This window comes from Peromyscus californicus, unplaced genomic scaffold, assembly GCF_007827085.1.
Source record: "Peromyscus californicus insignis strain IS unplaced genomic scaffold, ASM782708v3 Scaffold_4__1_contigs__length_199733344, whole genome shotgun sequence".
NCBI lineage: Eukaryota > Metazoa > Chordata > Mammalia > Rodentia > Cricetidae > Peromyscus > Peromyscus californicus.
Window position 1 is genome coordinate 198249874 of NW_026294562.1, and position 22903 is coordinate 198272776.

Consider the following 22903-nt stretch of genomic DNA (forward strand, 5'->3'; position numbering starts at 1 on the left):
TCTTTTTTGAAAAAGAAAAAGAAAGAAACAGAGAAAAGAAAAGAAAAAGGAGCTGGGTGGTGGCGGTGCACACCTTTAACCCCAGCACTCGGGAGGCAGAGCCACGAGAATCTCTGTGAGTTCGAGGCCAGTCTTCTCTACAGGCGAGATCCAGGATAGGCACTAAAACTACACAGAGAAACCCTGTCTTGAAAAACCAAGAAAAAAAAGAAAAGAAAAAAGAAAGAAAGAAAAACAGAAAGTGTGTTTGTTGCAAGGCTTGCTTGAGTATAATTGATATGAAGTATGCTCTCTACAAGATGAAAGTTATAGTGCTACAGATCCAGAGTATGATCCAAGCCAAACCACTCATGGTTATTAAGTTGATGAATATTGGGACTTCATCATGACACACTTGAAAAACTAAGCTGAATTTTTGTTGCATTTTAAGATAATTTAGTTGTCATTTTAGATAAGTAAATCGTACAACAGAGGGCATTTTCAAGAAAATACAGAGCTCCACAGAGAACACTTTAAAAAATCAGTACACTACACAACATCTTCAGTTCCACCCACCTGGAGGACTTGGTTTCCCTAGGTGCTAGATGTACTGGCTGAGATGGTGTTTTAACAAGGCAGATCTGTTAGGACAGAAAAAAATATTCAAAGTCACAGAAAATTTTCCAAACTGAGCTGCCAAGGCCTTAAAGACAATGACTAGGAATGGAATGCACCATGTTTAAGAATCAGATCTAAGAACGTCAGTGTATAGAACAGATAGGAAGGGAAGAAGAGTGAACACACAGGAAATCATCTTCACCCAGATGGTGTGAATCATCCATGTTTTCCAATTCCTGCAGGTACCCTGTCAGTTTGCAGTGATTACCATTTTTCTTCAAAGCCATGAAAATTTTCAAGTGTACGCAGTGTGGTCACATCTATTACATCAACTGGAATCAATTCTCATAGAGAAGTACTCACTGAAAATTTAATTGCATTGAGTTTTCCTGGAATTAGACTGAAAACTGTAAACAGAGGTGGCAATCTATGAATCACTGTTATGATACTGTCCCTCTGACACCTCCTGTAATTTGCATGGAGGTTTGATATGGACAATGCAGTTCTCTTTGCTGCCAAGAAAAAAAAACTGAGAAAAAAAACATTGTAGATGATTGCCTTAAGAAAAACAGTCATTTTGAGCACTTTGGATACCTAAAGAATGAGAACATGGCCTGGCTGCTTTCACAGATAGTCAGCTAATTTTTTACTCACCAGTGCTACATCAGCCACATTTTTAAATATTATACTGCTATAAATTTTATTTCTATTCTACCCTAAATTGACATTACATAAAAATTCAGTTTAATCCTACAGCAACTGCCTGTCTCCAGGTTGGATTTGATGAATGCAAGAGATATCCAATATTTATTTTTGCAGCAAACATGTTTTTATGATTCCTGATAATAAAACATAAGAATATGTCTCAAATGGTGAATTGAACAGAATTGCTTTTATGAGCCTTGTTCAAGACACATGAAATATGAAAACTTTCATAATGAAATAATTTTGTGACATAGAAGTTAAGTTGATACTGTGGCGGGCAGAGAGCTCAGATGGTAAACTGCTTGCAGTGTAGATAGTAGGACCTGTGTTCAATCTCCAGATCTCAAATTAAAACATAATCTGTGAATTGTAGTATACTTGTAATTTAAATTCCAGAGAAGCAGAGATGGGAGGTTGGCTGGGGATCACTGATTAGCCAATCCAGCCTGATGAGAGAGTTCCAGGCAGTTAAGAAACCCTGTTTCAAGAAAAAACAAGATTAATTTATCTAAGGTAGTCCAACAACACACTCAAGTGATAGTTCTCCTGAACTCATGGAGCACCTACATGCACGCGCACGCGCGCGCGCGCGCGCGCACACACACACACACACACACACACACACGCACATATATACACACATGCCCATACATACACACACACAACCATATACATAAAGAAAAGAGCAATAAATTCTCAACAGTTTCAAATTGAGTCTTACATTTGATAATCTCTAAGTTTATCAAACTGGTAGTAATAAATCCAACTTGTGAATTGTATTTAACTACAAAATATATCTTTTTCATTTCTCTCCCTCTCTGTCACTCCCCCAAGTCAGTCCTCTCAATCCCTCATGTTTCCCCCACCAGTCCCCTCCCTCTGACACTCCTCCCAGTTTACCCAGGAGATCTTAAATATTTCCCCTTATAGGGGATGTACATGCATGTCCCCCTTAGGGTCCTCCTTGATTTTACAAGAATGGTTCCAGCTAAGAATCCTAGCAACAGTAGAGAAGGTGTCTGAAATGGCCTTCTCCTGTAATCAGATAATGACTAGCATAATTATCATCATAGAACCTACATCCAGTAACTGATGGAAGCAGATGCAGTGATCCACAGCCAAGCACTGTGCTGAGCTCCTGGAGAGCAGTTGAAGAGAGGGAGGAGGGATCATATGAGCAAGAGGAATCAAAAACATGATGTGTAAAACCACAAAATATACACAGATAGTATGCAAGAATGTAAAATATGAATTTTGTAACTTTAAACACATGAGAAAATATGAGCTGTGAAGACATTCCCATGGTCAAGTCTCTTCCTTCTGTGCCCAAAGTATGGGTTCCAACAACTTCAGCTATCAAAATGAGAAATTAAATCTCAAAGTGGCACATGATGTGAGTATCACTAAGCCAGAAGAAATGACAGAACAAAGATTTATTCCAGATGAGTATCTTTCAAGATTCACAATTACACTGTCACCTCCCTTCAGCACCATGTTCTCAAATACAAGAAGTAAAGCAGTGTCAGGGGTCATCAGCACCAAGTCCCAGGACAGACCCAGTTCCTGTGGTAGTCATAGATGGAATGCTGCCTAGAAATGTGCTCACCCTGAGGCAGGTCCAGATCCCAGTTCCTCCCCAAGAGGAAATGACTTTGATAATCTTCATCATACACTTTCACCTTTTATAACAGCATCAGTGTTTGTCATCTTGAGAATTTACCAACTGATTCATGTAAAATATTAGGAGCTGGAAGTGGGGAAAACATAATCACTGCCCTTCTTCGTCACCTTTGAAGTCAGATTCATTATCAATGGGATGATTCACCGATAGTCTGGCAGGGATTTTGTTGCATTATTTTTACACATCAGGGATTAGCACAAAGTCAGGGAAGCTGCTCACCTCAGTAATTCGGTTTATAGTCCAGAAAGCCTTCCTCTTACTTTGTTCAAATTCGCACTGTTCTATTTCTGTCCAGAATATTTTTCCAGACACGAGTGCTTACCAGACATCTCTTCTATGCTTGTTCTGCCTGCTGGACTGAAGCACACGATTACTTGATGCATTCCCTCTGCAAACCATCAGTTCATGATGCAGCTCCTGATATAACAGTCAGCTCTGGGGAAGTAGGAGGCAGTTCAACTCTGAGATAAAGGATCATAGCTCTATGACCTCATCTCCCTTCAGAACTACAGATTTCTTCCAAGTTGCAATGATAGCACTGGCTTTGGGAGCCAAGGAGTTTGCTGAATCATTTATTTTTCCTTTTGCTAATTAGCACCGATGATTGTCCATTTTTCTAAAAGGAAAAAGTGTTTGGGGAGCCTTTCACTTATTCATGTTCCCTGAAGGTTATGTGGGAAGGACATCAAGCCCTCTTGTATTTTGTCTCCATGGACTTGTTTTCTTTGTTTTTTTTTTTACACAAAGAGACACCACTTGTTACTTTTCAGTTCTCAGTGATGACCCATTTTGGATACTCGGCAGGGCAGAATTAGACACGAATTTGGGTGTATCTAATGAAGTAATAGTAAGAGAAGTACATGATGTCATAATTTGCACTAGAAATCGCTGCAATCTTGGTACAACAGGATTCAAATAAACTGGAAATGATGGTATGGAATATTCCAGGAAAAGCTACAAATATCACCTGGCATTGACAAGAAGAACTTAATTCTTGAAGAAGTTATGTATATATTATATATAACATTATACATATATAACATTACTGGGAAATGAAGGCATCTATATACATTAAATAGACATAACCAAGTGCTATCATTTGACTCTACAAGCAATGAGTGGAAATGTGAAATATCTAGGGTTTCCCCCTTTATTGAAGACTTTATTTTCATTTAATATATGCTGGTAATGGTTTCCATTTCTTCTACCCCTTCCACTTCATTCCCACCTGCCCTCCAATCTGGAACACCCACTTTCTGTCTCTGATTAGAAACAAACAAGCTTTAAAGGATAATTATAATGTAATAATATACTATACTAAAATTAATATATATATATATAATTAATTTAATAAAACAAAATCATTTCAGAAAACAATAAAGCAGAATGAAAAACCCAAGAAAAGGACAAGGAGGAGATATAGAGGCTGAGATCCACTTGTTCCCATATAAAGACAAAACTGGAAGACATAATGTGCACCCAAAGATCATGTAGTGTAAAAAGATAAGGAAAAGACAAAATTAATGGAAAAATAAAAAAATAATAAAATTAAAAAAGAAAAAAGAAGAACCTGAGAAGACATTATAAGACAAGGAACCATTAAAGGTTGATTTCATTTTCTGTTGATTTCAATTCTGTTGGCATATTTCCTGGTGCACAGGTGGCTTACCCTTAAGAGTAGTTTGTTTCCCCAGTGTGGAGTCATTAGAGAAAACTAAATTTTAATTTGAAATTGGTAATCAATTGAAGATAGATACTGAGAGAGCAATAGGAGGGTGTGTCCACTTCTTTCAACTCTAGGTCTTCATCTGGTCCAGACCCATATAGGACCTGTGTGTACTGTAATAATCTTTGTGTTTTCATGTATATCTGTCCTGTGGTGATTAGAAGGCCTTGTCTATTGTAATATATTTCCTCGGGTTCTTATACTCTTTCTGCCTCTTTTTATGCATGTTTTCCTGAGCCCTGAGGGGAGGAATCTGATGAAGACATCCTGTTTCGGGATGAGCATTCCAAAGCCTCTCACTCTGAATTTTGTCTGTCGTCTGTCTGGATTTACTATCAACTGCTCCAACAGGAAGTTTCTCTGATGATGGTTAAGCAAGGCACTGTTCTCTGAATACAGCAGAATTTCATTAGAAGTCATTTTATTTTACATTCCTTTAGTAAAACCATGTTTTTGGTTTACCCCTAGATCCATGGGCTTAGTTCTAGTCTCAGGTTCTTAGTAACCCAACCAGTGTTGTGTATGGATTCCATATCATGGGGTATACCTTAAATCAGTCAGATATTGTGTAGTCACTCACACTAGCTTTGTGCCGTGATTGTACTAGCATAACTTGAAGGCAGGACACCATTTGTGTATCGAAGGTTTTGTAGCAGGCCTGCCTATTAACTTTTCTACATTGGTAGTATGCAGAGCACCACCCTATACAAAAACACTAGCTCATAGGGCTAAAGGCTCTAGTTATGTACAAGCTGGACATCTCCATGATCAGTGAGTTGTTTATGTGATGTCTTCAGCAATAGGGCCTCTGACAGTTTATAGAGAGCAATCTACAGCCTTGGCAAGAGTTTGGTTTGTGTGTGGATTTCTGTGGCAACCTGTTAGCTAACAATTCATTTAGATAAGCACATTCCATGCATCAGAAGCTTCATTTGTTGACAAGAAATGTCCAGTTGGAGCTATGTCTCTGTTGTTATATGGTGATTTCATTTAGATGACCTACATACATGTTTATACTTTAGGAAGATTTTACTACATTAAGTTTCCATACTACCCCTCAAATGGCCCTTAATATTAGCTGTCTCACCCTGTGTTCCCTTCTTTGTCCCCCACTTCCCTCTCCCTCACTATTTGATCCTCACATTCAAGCTCCCTGATCCTGCTTGTTCATCCATGACTATTCTTATTTCCTTTCACAGGGAATTCCATCTGTCCACACTAAGTCCCTCACTCTCTACTTATCCTCTGTGGTTCTATGTAATGTTGTTTGGTTATCATTGACCTAAGAGGTAATATCCACACATAAGCAAAATAAATGCCATATTTTCATTCTGGGTCAGGGATACCTCACTGAGGATTTCTTTTCTTTTCAGGTACAATACATTTTCCTGAGAATTTTATGATTTCATTTGATTACATATGATAATATTCCCTTGTGTAAATATGAAACATTTTCCTTATCTATTCTTCTGCTGAGAAATATTGAAGATTTTCCCAGTTTCTGGCTAATCTGAATAAAGCAACAATGAGCATGGTTGATCAAATAAATCTCTTTGTGGTGTGATGAAGAATCCTTTGGATATATGTTGAAGATAGTACAGCTGGACTTTGAGTTATATCCATTCCCATCATGCTGAGAAACCATCTCACTGATTTCCATAGTGGCTGTAAAGGCAGCAATGTTTCAGTGTCTCTTTTCTCCATATCATTGTCAGCATGAGCAGTCATTTATTTTATTGAACTTATCAATTCTGGCAGACATAAGATGAAATTTCAAAATAGTCTTGATTTGCATTTCCCTGATGGCTAAGGATGCTGAATATTTCTTGGAATGTTTTCCAGTCATTGAATTTCCTCTTTTGAGAATTCTGCTTACATCTCCATTCTACTATTAAAATTGGGTTGTTTCTTGATATCCCATTTTTAAGTTCTTTTATTGTTTTTGATATTATCCCTATTTCAAAGGAGTAATTGGGAAAAAAAACTTTAGCCCATTCTGTAGCCTGTCACTTTGTATAAACAATGATGTGATTTGAAGTGCAGAAGCTTTTCAGTTTATTGCAGCCCTGTTTATTAGTTGTGGATCTTATTGCCTTATTGCCTATGTAAGCAATGTTTTATTCAGAAAGTCTTTTCCAGTGTGAATGATTTTAAGGCTGTTCCCCATGTACTCCCTCTCAAGTTCACTGTATCTGGTTTTTGTTGAGATCTTGGATTCGTTTGGTGTTAAGTATTGTGCAAGATGATATGCTTGGATTTGTTTGGATTTTTCTATATTGAGTCATCCAGTTTTACAAGCACCATTTGTTGAAGATGCTGTCTTTTATACAGTGTGTGTTTCTGGCTTCTTTATCAAAAGGCAGTTGTCCATAGGTATGTGGATTTATATCTGGATCTTCAGTTTGGTTTTATTGATTAATATGTTTGTTTTGTGACAATACTGTGCTGGTATTATCACTATAGATCTGTAGTATGGTTGTAGAGTAGGGATGGTGAAAACCCCAGCAGTTCTTTAATTATTCAACAATCTTTTAGCTGTTATGTTTTCTTTTTTGTGTTTCCATTTGAAGCCGGAAATTTTCATTTCAGGACTAGTGAAAAAATGGTGTTAGAATTTTAAATGGGATGGCACCTAATCTGGAGATTGATTTTGGTGGGATTGCCATTTTTATTACATTAACCTTATCAATCCTTGAGCATGGAAGATCTTTCATGTTCTGGTATCTTTTTTTTTTCTTTTTTTTTTTTTTGGTTTTTTGAGACAGGGTTTCTCTGTGTAGCTTTGTGCCTTTCCTGGAACTCACTTGGTAGCCCAGGCTGGCCTCGAACTCACAAAGATCCACCTGCCTCTGCCTCCTGAGTGCTGGGATTAAAGGTGTGCGCCACCACCGCCCGGCTAATAATTTATTTTTACTTTTACTTGCATTGATGTTTTGCCTGCATATATGTCTGTGTGAGAGTATCAAATCTTGGAGTTACAGACGGTTGTGAGCTGCCAGGTAGGTGTTGGGAATTGAACTTGGATCCTCTGGAAGAACAGTCAATGCCCTTAACCACTGAGCCATCGCTCCAGACCCCCTGGTATCATTTTTATTTTTTTCTTCAGTGTCTACAAATAAAGGTAATTTGATAACTTCCTTTCTAATTTGTATCAGCTTGATCTCCATCACTTACTTGTCTTATTGCCCTAGATGAAACTACAAGTAATATATTGAATAAGTATGGAGAGAATGGACAACCTTGTCTTGTTCCTCATTTTACCACTAAAATTGCTTTGTGTCTCTCTCCATGTAAGTTGATCTTTGCTAGAGACCTGCTGTAAACTATCTTTATTATGCTGTTGGGGATGTCTTTTTGTATGCTGTGGATGTGTTGTTCTGACTGATTGATAAATAAAATGATGATTGGCCAGTAGCCAGGCAGGAAGTATAGGTGGGACAAAGAGAGAGGAGAATTCTGGGAAGTGGAAGGCTGAGTGAGGAGACACTGCCAGGCACTGCTGCCATGAGAAGCAAGATGTAAGATACCCATAAGCCACAAGCCACGTGGTGCTGTGGGATGGTTTGTATATCAAGTGTGTTGCTGATTGGTCAATAAATAAATCACTGATTGGCCAGTGGCCAGGAAGGAAGTATAGGTGGGACAAGGAGGAGAATAAAGCTGGGAAGTGGAAGGCTGAGTCAGAGAGACACTGCCAGCCACCACCAGGACAAGCAGCATGTGAAGATGCTGGTAAGCCACAAGCCACATGGCAAGGTATAGATTTATAGAAATGGATTAATTTAAGATATAAGAACAGTTAGCAAGAAGCCTGCCACAGCCATACAGTTTGTAACCAATATAAGTTTCTGTGTTTACTTGATTGGGTCTGAGCAGCTGTGGGACTGGCGGGTGATGAGATTTGCCCTGACTGTGGGCCAGACAGGAAAACTCTAGCTACAAATTGGCAAGGTATAGATTTATAAAAATGGGTTAATTTAAGATGTAAGAACTAGATAGCAAGAAACCTGCCATGGCCATACAGTTTGTAAGTAATGTAAGTCTCTGTGTGTTTACTTGGGTCTGAGCAGCTGTAGGAGCCAGGTGGACACAGGAAAACTCCAACTACATTATGCTGACATCTGTTCCTTGTATCCCAGCTTTCTCCAAGACTATTATTATGAATGAGTGTATGATTTTGTCAAAGGCCTTTTCTGCATCTACTGAGATGGTAATGTGGTTTTTGTTTGCATCTTCTTTACATGGTGGATTACATTTATTGATTTTTGTATATTGAACCATTCCAGAATCTCTGGGATGCAGCCTCCTTTATCATCGTAAATGAGATAGTTGATCTGTTTTGGGAATCAATTTGCAAATCTTTGATTGAGAATATTTGAATCCACATCTGTAAGATAAATTAGCCTGTAATTCCCCTTCTTTATTGGGTTTTTACATGGTTCAGGTATCAGGGTAACTGTGGTCTCATAAAATAAAATGGGAAATTTTACTCCTGTTTTTATTATGAGGAATAATTTGAGGAGAATTGACATTCTCTATCTTAGTTATGGTATTTATTGCTGTGAAGAGACAACATGACCATGACAACTCTTGTAAAGGAACACATTTAATTGGGTGGCCTATAGTGTCAGAGGTTTAGTCCATTATCATTATGGCAGGACATGGCCACTGGAGAAGGAATTAAGATGGAGAAGAAGCTACATCCTGATATGCAGGCAACAGGATTTGGTAGGAGATACTTGGTGTGGCTTGATCATATATGTGACCTCAAAGACTGCCTCCAAAAAGACAAACTTCTTCCAGCAAGGCCATTCTCACTACAACAAGATTATACCTCCCAATAGTGTCATTCTCTATGAGCTTGTGGGGGCCAATTACATTCAATTTAACACACTACTTTTTAAAGTTTGGTTTATATGTCAGTTAACTCCAAAGATTCTTTGTTTATTTTTGTTCAGATGACATGCCTATTGGTGACAATAAGTTATTGAAGCAAACCCAAACCATTCTCAGTATGTAATGTTCAATATGTGCTTTATGCTGTAGTGTTCTTTTTTATGAAGTCGGGTACACTTGTCCTTGGTGTCCATATAGTAGGAGTTGTAATGTACTATTGGCTGAATTTTCCTTGATGACTATACAGTCTCCTTCCCTCTTGCTTTTGGTTAGATTCAAATTGAAGTACATTTTGTCAGATATTAAAATGGTTACACTAGATTGCATAATTCCATTTATTGGAATATAATTTTCCATTCTTTTACCCTGATACAATATCTATCCTTGATGATAAAGTGTGTTTCTTGGACATAGCAGAAGGACAGATTCTGTTTTCACATTAATTCGGTTAGTTTCTGTCTTTTTATTTTAAACTGAGATCACCACTATTGAGAGCTAGAAATGAGAATTGTTTGTTGATTCCTTTTGTTTTGTTGTGGTGATATGAGTGTTTTTTCCCATCTTTGATTTGCTGGTGTAGGTTTATTTATTACTTGTGTTTTTTTGAGTGGGAATGGTTAACTTAATTCAGGTTAAAGTATTCCTTTTAGTGACTTTTGTAGGGCTGGATTTGTGAATAGATATAACAGATTGTCTTTTTTCTTCATCTATAGTGATTGGATGTGTTGTGGATATATTAATATAAGCTGGAAGCTTTGGTCTCTGAGGTTGTAGAATTTTTTTTATGTCCTTGTTGCTTTTGGAGTCTCCATTGAGGAGTCAGGAATTAGCTTAATATGTCTGCCTTTATATTTTATATAGATTCCTAAGAAACAGCAGAGGCAACAGAATCCAAGTAACAAAACACCCAGCCCATAAAGAGAAGACAAGGTATCAGTATCTAAAATTGTGATCTTCTAAAACCAAGACAAGTGTAGGTCAACCTGTCTAAGACTTTTGATTGGAGCTTTAATAAAGCTCCTGATAAAACTCATTGTGCCATACATATGCAAGGCTGTGAATAAATTTGTAGAATTATAATCTCTGTATAGTACAATCATAATAGTCATCCTGCTTTTGCCAATAATGTTGTTTTTCAAAATCTTCTCTTTAGTTTTCTTTTTTAACACTCTATAGGCAGAGTGTTTCCTGAAGAGACAGAAGAACCTGGAGCTTCTGGTCAGATTTCCAGTAGCAATGCTAGTGGCAATAAAGATTGAAGAGTTCCTAGTGAAGACCACATAGCGGAGACTACGTGAGAGGGGACATAGCAAAGAGTCAATACTGTGACCACTGGTTATTGTGGAAGGAGAGAAGAACTCAAAGTGGTTAAGACTGGGGTTCTTTCTGCAAGGATGTTTTTAACATAAAGTATCTTTCTATCAAGCCTTATCATCTAAAGATTGCATCACCTTTCTCTCAGGGTTACCAACTGGGAACCAATGGTTGAAAATTTGAGTCTCTCTGGAGATTTTGCCCCTCCAAAATCTTCTTGGTAAACAAATGGGACTCTTTGAGAAATGGGAGAAATGGAACTGAAAAGGAACATGCAAAGTTGGTTGAGGTGAACTAGGAAGGACATGAGATCAGATAGTTTAAGGGACAAGAAAAGAGGAGGTACAATAGAGTCATGAGACATAACAGGGGTGTCTGGATTTAAACAAAAGGGTCATTAATTGTTTTCACAAAGAGTTGAAGTACCTGAAAGTTGAGCACCAAGATATTCAGGATTATTTAATATAAGAACATGGTGCTTAGTATGCATTGAGATGTTTGAATTGGGGACAGATACAGAGTGTGAGGTCTATTCTTGATTGTCAACTTGACTATATCTGGAATGACCTGTAATCTAGAAATGGAGGGCACCTTTGTGATCTGGATTTTGGAGCTGGAAGACACATACCTTTAATTCATGCCTTGAGGCTGGAAGGCACACCTTTAATCTGGGCCATGCCTTCTCCTGGAAGCTTATATAAGTACAATAGAAAAAAGAAAGACTCATTCTTTGTCTGCTTGCCCTCATCTTGTCAGCACATCCCTTCCTTCACTGACATTGCAGCCCACTTCAGGATTCCAGCATATACAGAAGACCAACTGAGACACCCAGCCTCATGAGACTGAGCAGCTACTAGATTCTTGGATTTTCCACTTACAGCTAGCCATTGTTGGACTGCAGCCTGTAAATTATTCCAATAAATTCCATTATATATGTGGAAGACAGGAAGAGAGAGAGAGAGAGAGAGAGAGAGAGAGAGAGAGAGAGAGAGAGAGATTCATTCCATAAGTTCTGTGATTCTAGAGAACCCTGATTAATACACTGAAAAAAGAGAATAGAGAATACAATTTTTGGGTGTTTGTTTGTTTGTTTTTGGAGACAAGGTTTCTCTACATAGCCCTGACTGTCCTTGAACTAACTCTCTTTATAGACTAAGCTGGCCTCAGACTCACAGAGATCCATCTGCCCCTGCCTCCCAAGTGCTGGGATTAAAGAAGTGTGCCATAATGACTGTCAAGAATGAATTCTTGTACTTTGTGAGTGTGACTGAAGATGAGGAAGGTTAAGACTGAAGTTCTTGTAATAAAGGAGCTCCTCAGAAAATGAAGAATGGAGGATGCAGCACAAACAAGGAAAGGTGGGAAAAAGTAAGACATTGTGGGATTACTTGGATTTCTAAAGGTCACCTGGGTAATAAGATAAAGCATGGTGCCTGTTGAATATTTACTCAACAGGAGACTGACTCCATTGCACCTATGGAATTTACCGAGTTGCATATGTGAAATTTCTCTAGTGAAGTAGCTCCTGGGAGCCAGTCTAATCCCTCCTCTGGCACAATGCACTAGGGTTTGGCAATAAATAAACTGATTGATATCACATATTTTTTTGTTAGGGGAAATGACATGCAACTTTAATCTTGCTAAAAAAGGTCATTTGAAGTCAGTGTCACCCAATGACACACTTTTCTTTCATACTGTTTTACACTGTAATTAAAGTGTTAAATCCATAATGTTATTTGTATACTGCCTCAAGTTAGAAATGGCACTGGAATATCAAAAAGAAGAGAAATGGTAAAATTAAACATCTTCAAATAATTAACTGCTATCCATTTCAGACTTTGAAAAGCACAGCCTTGTGAACTTATACTGGAACATAAGTATCATATATCCAGAACATATACTGGATTCTCAGATACTATGTCACTTCACTCTCCTAAGATTCCTTAAAGAAGCCCATGTACTCAAATGCTGGGTTCTTCCAAACTATTACTAAAATGGGCCATTAAGTTCTGCTTATATGGCTCAACAAATTTAATGGAGAGGGTGCTGGAGCTTACCTTCCCCTATAATTAGATTAGTGACTACTCCAATTATTATCATAGAACCTACATCCAGTAACTGATGGAAGCAGATGTAGTAATCTACAACCAAGCACTGGTCTGAGCTCCTAGAATTCAGTTGAAAGAGGGAGGTGGAATCACAGGTGCAAGTGAGGTCAAGAGCATGATGGAGAAAACCAGAAAGACAGCTGACCCAAGGTGGTCGAGCTCATGGACTCTGGCCTGTCAGTGGGGGAACATGCATGGAACTCAACTAGGCATTCTGAATGTGGGTGACAGTTATGTGGCTAGATCCCTTTGGGGAGCCCCTGGCAATGGAATCAGGAGTATCACCGGTGCATGAAACAGCTTTTTGGAACACATTCCCTAAGTTAGGATACCTTGCTCAACCTTGACACATGAGGGAGGGACTTGTTCCTTCCTCAACTTAGTATGCCAGACTTTCTTGACACCCCAAGGGAGGCCTTATCTTCTCTGAGTAGTGGATGTTGGATGGGACTGGGGGTGAAAGGTGAGAGAGGGAGGAGGAACTAGGATTGGTATGTAAATAAAACAAAAAAACTTTTAAAAAATATATATATATATAAGAAAAGAAGCTCAAAAAATGTTATTGTCCGAAGTTCAAAAATCTTCCAATTAACACTCCACCCCCAAAATAGCAATCAGTTTCTTCACAACAACAATCTAACTTTTGGTGCTGACTTCTGTATTAGTTACTTTTCTATTTCTAGGATAAAATACCATGACCAAAGTCAGAAAAAGTAGGTAATTTTGTGTGTCCAGGTTCATAGGGATCAGGGTCCATCATGGCTGGGAAGCAGGGCAGCAAATTTCAGGCATGGCATCAGGAATAGAACGCTGAAAGAACACCTTGAAACCCAAACACTAAACAGACTAAAAAAAAAAATGAGATTGAGGTGAGAGTGCGAACCCTCCATACTAGCCGCCAATGCATTCTCAAGCATGTTTGCATCTCACAAGTCTTTCCAAACAGCACCACCACCTGGCTACCAACTTCTCAAATTCCAAGCCCATGGGCGACATTTTTCATTCAAACCAACACATGTAGATTATTCTCATACACTTTAAAACTTTGACATTTACAAGAGTCTATGGGATCTATGACATTTAAAGCAAAGGATCTGTGGAGTTAGACAGGCACTTTAGAGGGCTAGATGCTCTTCCACAAGATCAGAGTTGGAATCTCAGCACTCACATGGGACTTTAGGTTCAAAGGGTTGAAATCTCTACACTCCTCCAATTTTTGAACATAACACACATCTCTATCTATGGGTAGGTCTACTCTATTTGTGTCTTTCTTTGCTCAGTATCTCAACAATCTGACATATTGAACATCCTGTGTTACATACTGCAATACAGCCTCCACTTTCACATCTATAGGTAATGGCTTATTATGGCATCCCATGGACTCTGTGATATACACTGCATTTCCTCAGTGGCTCTCTAAAATTCTATAGAAAGACTCAGTGACCAACTTGCTCTTGCATTTGCCATACCTCCAAAGATAGTACTATGTGTAAGACTAGATCAAATCAGACATCCTGCTTGGCATGCACCCTTACCACCATCAACTGTGCTGCAACATCTCTGGTATTTTAAAGGAATTGCATTTTATGAGCAAGCAACTCCTCAAGCTTTCTCCTTTCACATCCTAGAATCTTAGATTGGTATGGTATTTCCCTAAGAACACCCTTCCCACAGATCATCTAACAATCAACAAACCCCTTTTAATGGCATTAATCTTAGCAATTATTGCCTCTCATTTAGCCCATGCTTATGACTTGAGCATTAATCTTCCATGTATTCTTTTACTTTCTAAACCATACACTTTGGATTTCTTTCTGCCCAGCCTGCTGTTTTTCATTGTAGACCAGCATGCTGTGGAATGATCCTTCTGACCCCTGTGAAAATGTATTGCACTCACTGGTTAGTAGTAAAGCTGTTTTGGTCTATGGCAAGGCAGGATAAGGTTAGTCAGTACCAACAAACTGAGGAATGGGATGAAGAAGGGTGGAGTCAGGGAGACGTGAGACAGCCTCGCAAGAAACAAGATGCCAGAGGACTGGTAGAAACTCTTCCATGTGGGAATACATAGATTAATAACAATGGGTTAACTTAAATGTAAGAGCTAGTTAATAATAAACCTGAGCTATCTCCCAAGCATTTGTTATAAATATAAGCCTCTGTATGATAATTTTAGAAGATCCTGGTGTTATTTGTAATTGTCTGGTCAGGATAGAAATTCCACCTCCATTTACACCAGCATAAGAGTTATCAATTTTAGATTCTGTGGAGTCAGTGTTATACTGTATTTAAATTTCCTGGGCCAAATAAATTAACCAATCACTCTTAAATTTTCCTCCACGTAAATTCTCAGGATGTGGCAGAAAATAGCCATAAACTTTGTCAAATGTCACAAAAATGATTTTTAACAAAGTTGATGTTAAACTCCCTGATTCATTCTGGAATTTCGTGAGCCAGCCTTTAAAGTTCACTTTGCTTTCAGCACAACAGTTTTTCAGATAGCAAGTTATAATGACCCCTTTAGCTCTGCTTATGTCACTCAGCTGCTTCTCTAATCCAAAGTTTCAAACTCTGCGACATTCCTCCAAAGGCAAAGATGGTCAATTTTCACAGCACCATCCCACTCTCTGGTAACAATTGACTTATTAGTTACTTTCCTGTTGCTATAATAAGACACTATAACTGGAAACAACTTAAGGAAGGCAAAGTAAGTTTGGGCCTTGGTATCCAGATGGACTGTTCATCATGGTTGGGTAGCAGAGCAGAAAGCAACAGACATGGCATCAGGAGCAGGAAGCTGAGTGCTCACATATTCAAATGCATCAGGAAGCAGAGACAAGCAACTGGAAATATATGAGTCTGTTAATACCAAGTTCCTCTCCAGTATAGTTATTTCTCCAGGAAGGCTGTCCTAGTCAATCCTTCCCAAACAACACAAACAAGTGAGCAACAAGTGTTCAAATTCCTGAGGCAATGGGAAACATTTCTCATTCAAATCAATACATTTTCCATGGAATAAGCATTGACCAGGCACAGAACAGCTTACTATATCTGTAACTTATTGAAGTGAATTATTTAAACTCAGAGAGTTCTGGAAACTAAAGGTTTACAGATGAATCAGAAGGGAAGTTGTCTGGTATGGACTGTACAGTTCTCATATCTCTGTTGTCCTGAAACACTCAAAGAAGAATTCCTCCTAGCCAGAAGTCAAATGTTAAGCCTCTAACTTCTCTTTTTCTTCACTAATTGCAAAATGTTAATGTTCCTAATTTTTCATCAAAATTCATGGTGTATTGTTCTAGTTGCACCAAGTGATTGTATATTGAAATTGTAGCCTTGTATTATGTACTATTTAAAGAACCCAGTTAATTTCATTTCTGATAAACAGTTCCATGTAAATTATTTGATAAGTGGGCTGTGCTCAGTGTTTCTGTCATTGTTATGGTGATATTTATAGTTTTTGCTAGCATATTTCCTTATCATAATTCCATTTAATTTGTAAGTAGATTTATAAAGATTGCTATCACTTCTAGTGCAGATTATGACATTGTTTTTTTCCTAATACAGACACTTGAGTGGACATCCCTGTGTTTCTATCTATTATTAGGCAAGTGTGATTGCATTGGGCAACACTTGAATCTGATCACTGATAATCAACTTCACTTTGTGGAAAAGAATACAGAGAAGGATGGAGTGGAGTAAGACACACAAATCTCTTTGCAACATTCCCACACATGAGACCTTTATATTCTCTGGGTCCTCTGTTGCTATTGTCCTTCTGGGATCATGGGAGTTTTAAGAGCCTCTCCAAAGCCTCTTTGGAGACACTGATGAGAATTTCATGATCAGTTTTGGTATTTAGTTATCAAATAAAGTTTGTGAAAAGTTGTTGACTCCCAAAGCAAGAGCTGTCATTGCCTCTGTAGGTGAAATGAAAACTGCAGTTCAGAAGGGAGATGAGGTCACAGCCACAGACCTTTATTTCAGAGTTAAGATGCTTCCCTCTCCTTGATGTTGAATTTCAGAAATTTCAAGGTTGTTATGAAGTGTACACTGACCAAAAATCTCTGCTCAGAGAATCAGTCAGGTGAGCAGTTTTTATTTAGTCTGAGAAACAAATCCACCTAATGAGGGAAATCTTGGGAAGTGATTATATCTGATTCAGAAGTGGAAAAAATATGCGTTGTAATTTTAAAATTCAGATTCTATGATGATCTTGCAGTTTAATGTGTTTCCACAATCTTGATTTACTACTATATGTTTGACTTAATCAAGGGATTAGTAAATATAAAAATTCAAATATGAATTAATGATAATTTAATTACTTCTCTGTGAATATGTGCAAGTGGGTAGGGACACATATTCTGGAGCATACTATGTGTGCATGTGTGTGTGTTTTGTGTGTGTGTGTGTGTGTGTGTGTGTGTGTGTGTGTGTGTGTGCATGTGTGTGTATATTCAGAGAAAAACCTTAGATTTTCTTCTTCTGACACATTTTGCATTTTTAAAATATCATTATAATTCTTTTAATCAATGTCTTTAACTTGTCTGGAAAACTCTGAAAGTTTTAGGCTAGGTGGTCAGGAAGCCCCATAGATCTCCATTACTTTCCATTCCAGTGCTTGGGTGACAGGTGTGTACTACCACCCCTAGATTTTTGTTGACCTGTGGAAGCTCAACTCAAGTCCTCACATATCCAAGGTAAGAACTATCCTATTGAACCATCTCCCTAATCTAGAAATAACAAAATTTAGGCTACACTATTCCATTAAATATTAGTTCGACAGTGTAATATCTAAGAATTAATGTAATATCTAAGAGTTAATGACAGGAATCCAGAGTCTGAGGCAAGAGGATTGAAGAAAGTTGTAGTCCAACCCACATTACAAAATGAGAGCCTTTGTTCAGTCTTTTACTAAAGAAATAGAAATACAGCATTTCCAATTGGCTTTGTTACAACCCTACATCATGTCACCAATACTAGTGTCCTATTGTGCTGTTTTTCCGTGTTGTATTATGGGGATATGCAATCATATGTACGGTAACCTATAAGAGACAGGGTCAGTCTTGATCTGTGTTTTGTTTTTCCTAAATACAATCATAATTTGTGAACTGTTGCTTTTTCTTTGCATTTGTTATAAATTTCTTCATCTTTCATTTGCACTACTTCAGAGCACAGCATCGTCTGAGTATCAGCTGAGACTGTGTACTATTAGAGGACATGTGGGGAAGTCTAAAATTCAAAGCTGAAATTTACATCAGAATTGTGACTTTGGCAAAATCACAAGAATGGGATGATTGACATGTAGTTTTATATAACTTCTATTATATGCAACTTCTCAGATTGCTAAATGCTTCCTGCAATGTAATCACCATTTTTTGTGTATGAGATGAATGTTGTGTTGTTTATCGCAAAGATAGAAGGAGCAAGATCATTGACTCAAATCACCATAGCCCTATTACTTAAAATAAGCAATAAATTAAAGTAAGTTTTTTATTTGTGTAATCAGACTACTTCCTTCTAAGGTGGGGTTCAAGAGGCCAGGATTGGAAATGAGGAAGACAAAGGACAAGGTCTTTATTGCTCAGGAATAGTGGGATTCCAAATGGGGGATTTAGCAGGCAAAATAGTTGACTTTACAGGAGGAGAACATAAGAATTAAAAGTTAGTCGTAATGACCTCATGAAACAAAGACATGATTGCAAGGTGATCATAATGTAGTCATAACAACAGGTAGTCATAAAAAAAACAACTTTGAAACAAAGGTAATGTTGCAAGGTGGTTATAACTGTTAGGAAAAAAAGAAATGGTTGCTGTTTCCCAGGCAGCAAAGAATCATTTGCAATTAAGGTTAAAGGTGGGGCATACCTCAATCCTTGAGCAACAGATGTTTAATCATAAACAGGAATGAACTCAGTTTGCCTTTACTATAAGATGGCTTTTGAGCCTAATATGGTGGCAAGCTTGTTCATCATTCCCTACTTGTCTTATATATCCCTCTCAAATATTTGATAGGCTCTTAGCATTATTATCTTGGTTGTGGATAAATTTTTTAATACATCAAAAATGCATGGCCTGTTTATAAATTAAGCCTGTTTTCTTAGCATTCAAAAAACAAAAGTAATATAGGTAACTGTTTTGTCCACTTTGCCAGTTTTCTTTATATCTAGTATGCCAGCCCTTTGTTGAGAACAAGTTGTTGCCTACTCTCCTCTATCTGAAATTAGGATTCTGTTGTCTTTGCCAGAAAGGGTAGAATATTAGTAAATGATAGAAAGAGGATTGGGGCAATGGAGTGTTCATCAGAAGAATTTGGTTTGTGGATCCAACTAAAGAGACAAGGACCTATTACATCGACTGGACTAAGTTACATCAGCGTTCAGTAAGTCCAGGACTTTCTGATTTTGTAGGACTTCTGAGGGCTTCCACCATGTAGATCACCATTGGAGCAATTTGTAGTCTTCAGTTGTTTTCTAGATGGTGTCTATCAGGTGGTTGAAATTTTTCTAATTATTAACCATATGTTGTAAATTTTAAGTCAACTTTTGTTACAGATTTTACAAATTTTATCTATAAACAATAAACACATAAATCTGAGGTAGAGAAAGTTCATATAACAGTCTTATAAATTTTATGATGAGGTTTACATCTTAGAACAATTTTAGACATTTAATTGAAACCAATATTCTAATTTATTTATTTATTTATTTTTATTTTTTTTTTTTTTTGGTTTTTCGAGACAGGGTTTCTCTGTGTAGCTTTGCGCCTTTCCTGGAACTCGCTTTGGAGACCAGGCTGGCCTCGAACTCACAGAGATCCGCCTGGCTCTGCCTCCCGAGTGCTGGGATTAAAGGCGTGCGCCACCACCGCCCGGCAATTTATTTTAGCTGCTCTGCTTTTCTCTCTTTTTCTGTCACAAAATCAGGTGGCTTGTCTAACATAGGACAGAAACTATCCAACTCCAGAACAATCTTTTCAGAAGAGCAGAACAATATAAAACAAATTTTCCACAATACCTATCCCAAAATACATTTGAATCACGGTTAAACAAAACAGAAGTGACTATCAAAAAATTTTGAGCCTTGGTGATTGAAAGGCAAGAGGCAGCAGAGGACTTGGTCCTAGTGTGGAGTAATGCACAAAGCTTCCCAGGGTGACATACAGTGTAGAAAGGTGTCTGAATTATACCAGCCCAGCTGTGTGGGAGTGATGGCAAATAGAGCTTGCTCTGGCTCCAACATCTGTCTGTAATATAGAAACACATACAAGGAACAGAGACATCAAAACCTTAATCAATACACAGAATGTACAAGACATGGAATCAATGAAAACAAAATTAATACATCAGCAGGGACCATGACAGCAACCACTGGCATCTTTCAGAGTTTCATCATTCAACTAAAGAAGCTTTTTTTTTTTAAGAAATAAGAGGCTCTTTTTCAATTCCCGCCTTGCACAACCCAGGCACTAGGAACTCATAAGAATCTTCCTAGTTGTTACGTTTCTTTATTCAGGTAGACCAGGCCTCTCTTCTTTTTTTGTGCAACTTTGGGTAGTGCCTGACATTCTATGTTGTGCCTATCCAATCACTTGCTTCCCTGTGCCACTGAAGGTCCTCAGGGTTCCTTGGCTCTGTTGTATGGCCTTGGCATTGAAACCCTGCCAATGCATGCTCAGGTGGAAGGGCTCTATGATGTTTGGCCCCTGGTCACACCAGGGCATCTCCAGGATCCCAAGGCAGGTCAGAAAAGGAACTGTTGGTTCTGAATGAGCTCCCAAGTAACCAGAAATTACAAGATAGGCTGAGAAATATCTCCCTTATTTCCCTGGATGGGGGAATTTAGCAGCTCATCAGACATGCTTCTCCCTTATTTCACCAGATCAAGATGCCACAGAACCAGAACAGAGACAGAACCAAGCATTACTTAGAGTTAGAAAGTTCCTATGTCTTAGCAGACTAAGTCCCCATGGGGAAAAAAAAAAGAAGGTACTTGCTGTTTTCCTTTTTTATGAGACTGTCATTTGTTTAGGCAGTCCAACAAACTGAAGGCATGCCTAAGGGGCCTCCGAATATGTCTAAGGTATGGATCCCTGGGAGCAGATCTTTAGTCCTGGTAGGCCAGAGAACTCCTGAAGGTTCCTGAAGGGTCCACTTTCTGAATTTGGGTTAGGGTCTCCAAAGGCAGGAGAAGGACCACTAACCAAAACATCCTTGCCAAATTAATGAAAGCAATCAATTAAAGCATGCATTTTTATTCATGCATAGAAGCTGCCTCCCTTTAAGTCAGGGATCCAGAGGTCAGTCATAGATATGAGGAACACAAGGTTTATATAGCTCAGGGGTTGGGGTTTTCTAAATGGGGAATTTGACAGGCAAAATAGATGGGGTTTCAGAGCAGAACATGAGCATAATATAAGCATAAGTCAAAATGGTCTTCTGAAACAGACATGATTACAAAGTGGTCATAAGATAGACATAACAACAGACAGTCCTAAGAACAGTTTGAAACAAATGTAGGCTTTGAGAGATGGTTATAACTTTTCTTTTTTTCCCTTCTTTTTAAATTTAATTTTTATTTCATTTTACATACCAACCAAAGTTCCCTTACCTTCCTTTGCTCTCACTCCCTCCACCTCCCCCAACCCACACCCATCCACTCCTTAGAACCAACCCCATCCACTCCTCAGAAAGGCTAAGACCTCCCATGAGGAATGAACAATGCCTGACAAGTTCAACTGCGGCAGGACCAACTCCCCCGCCTCCTTGTAAAGGCTGAGAAAGGCATATTTTCAATAGAAGGAGCCATTATGGGGCTAGGGAGAAACCTGATGCTAAGTAAATTCCCATGAATCCACAAGGATGACCCCAGCTAAGGCACATACCAATAGTGGAAAGGGTGTCTGAACTGGCCTTCCTCTATAATCAGATTGGCGAATACCCTAACCATCATCATAGAACCTTTATCCAGTAACTGATGGAAGCAGATGCAGAGACCCACATCCCCATATCAGGCTGAGCTATGGAAGACAAGTCAAAGAGAGGGAAGAGGGATTATACGAGCAAGGGAGATGATGATGATCACGATAGGGAAACCCACAGAGACAGATGACCTGAACTTATGGGAGCACACCGACACTAGACAGACAGCTGGAGAGCCTGCATGGGACCAAACAAGAAAATCTGCATGTGGGAGACAATTTTGTTGCCTGGTCTGTTTGTGGTTATAACTTTTCAAAACAATACAAGATTGTCATTTTTCAAAAGAAGCAATACATGACTGTGTGTAGTTAAGATTATAGGTGATGTCTAGCCCAATCCTTGAGAAACACTATTTAATCATAAACAGGAATGACCCTAGTTGGTCTGCACTATAAGATGGCATTAAGCCTAAAATGGAGGCAGGCTGCTTAATCATCTAACTGGTTATGCTTATGTTCTGCTCCTGTAACCTTGACTATTTTACCCACCAAACCTCCCATCAGGAACCTCACTCTAAGCTATATAAACCTTGTCATCCTCATATCCAGGGATGAACTCTCAAAACCCAACTTAGGGGGAGGCAGCCTGTGTACATGAATCAAAAACCTTGGTTTAGCTAGTTGCTTGCTTTAATTAATTTTGCCATGATGATTTTGGTCAGTAGTCCTTCTCTTTCCATCTTTGGGATTAAAAGTATACCCAAGCATACAGAGAGCAGTGGTTTCCTACATGTCTGTTACATCACAGTGACACCAGACATGAAATTTCATGGTAAAACTGGACATTTTCATCTGTTAATTCTTTACTAAGTGTGATCATTTTCTTCCTGACTTTTGTTAAAGTGATTCAATTACTTTCATTTTGTTGTCCATTCAGAAAGAATTTACTGCAATACTTCA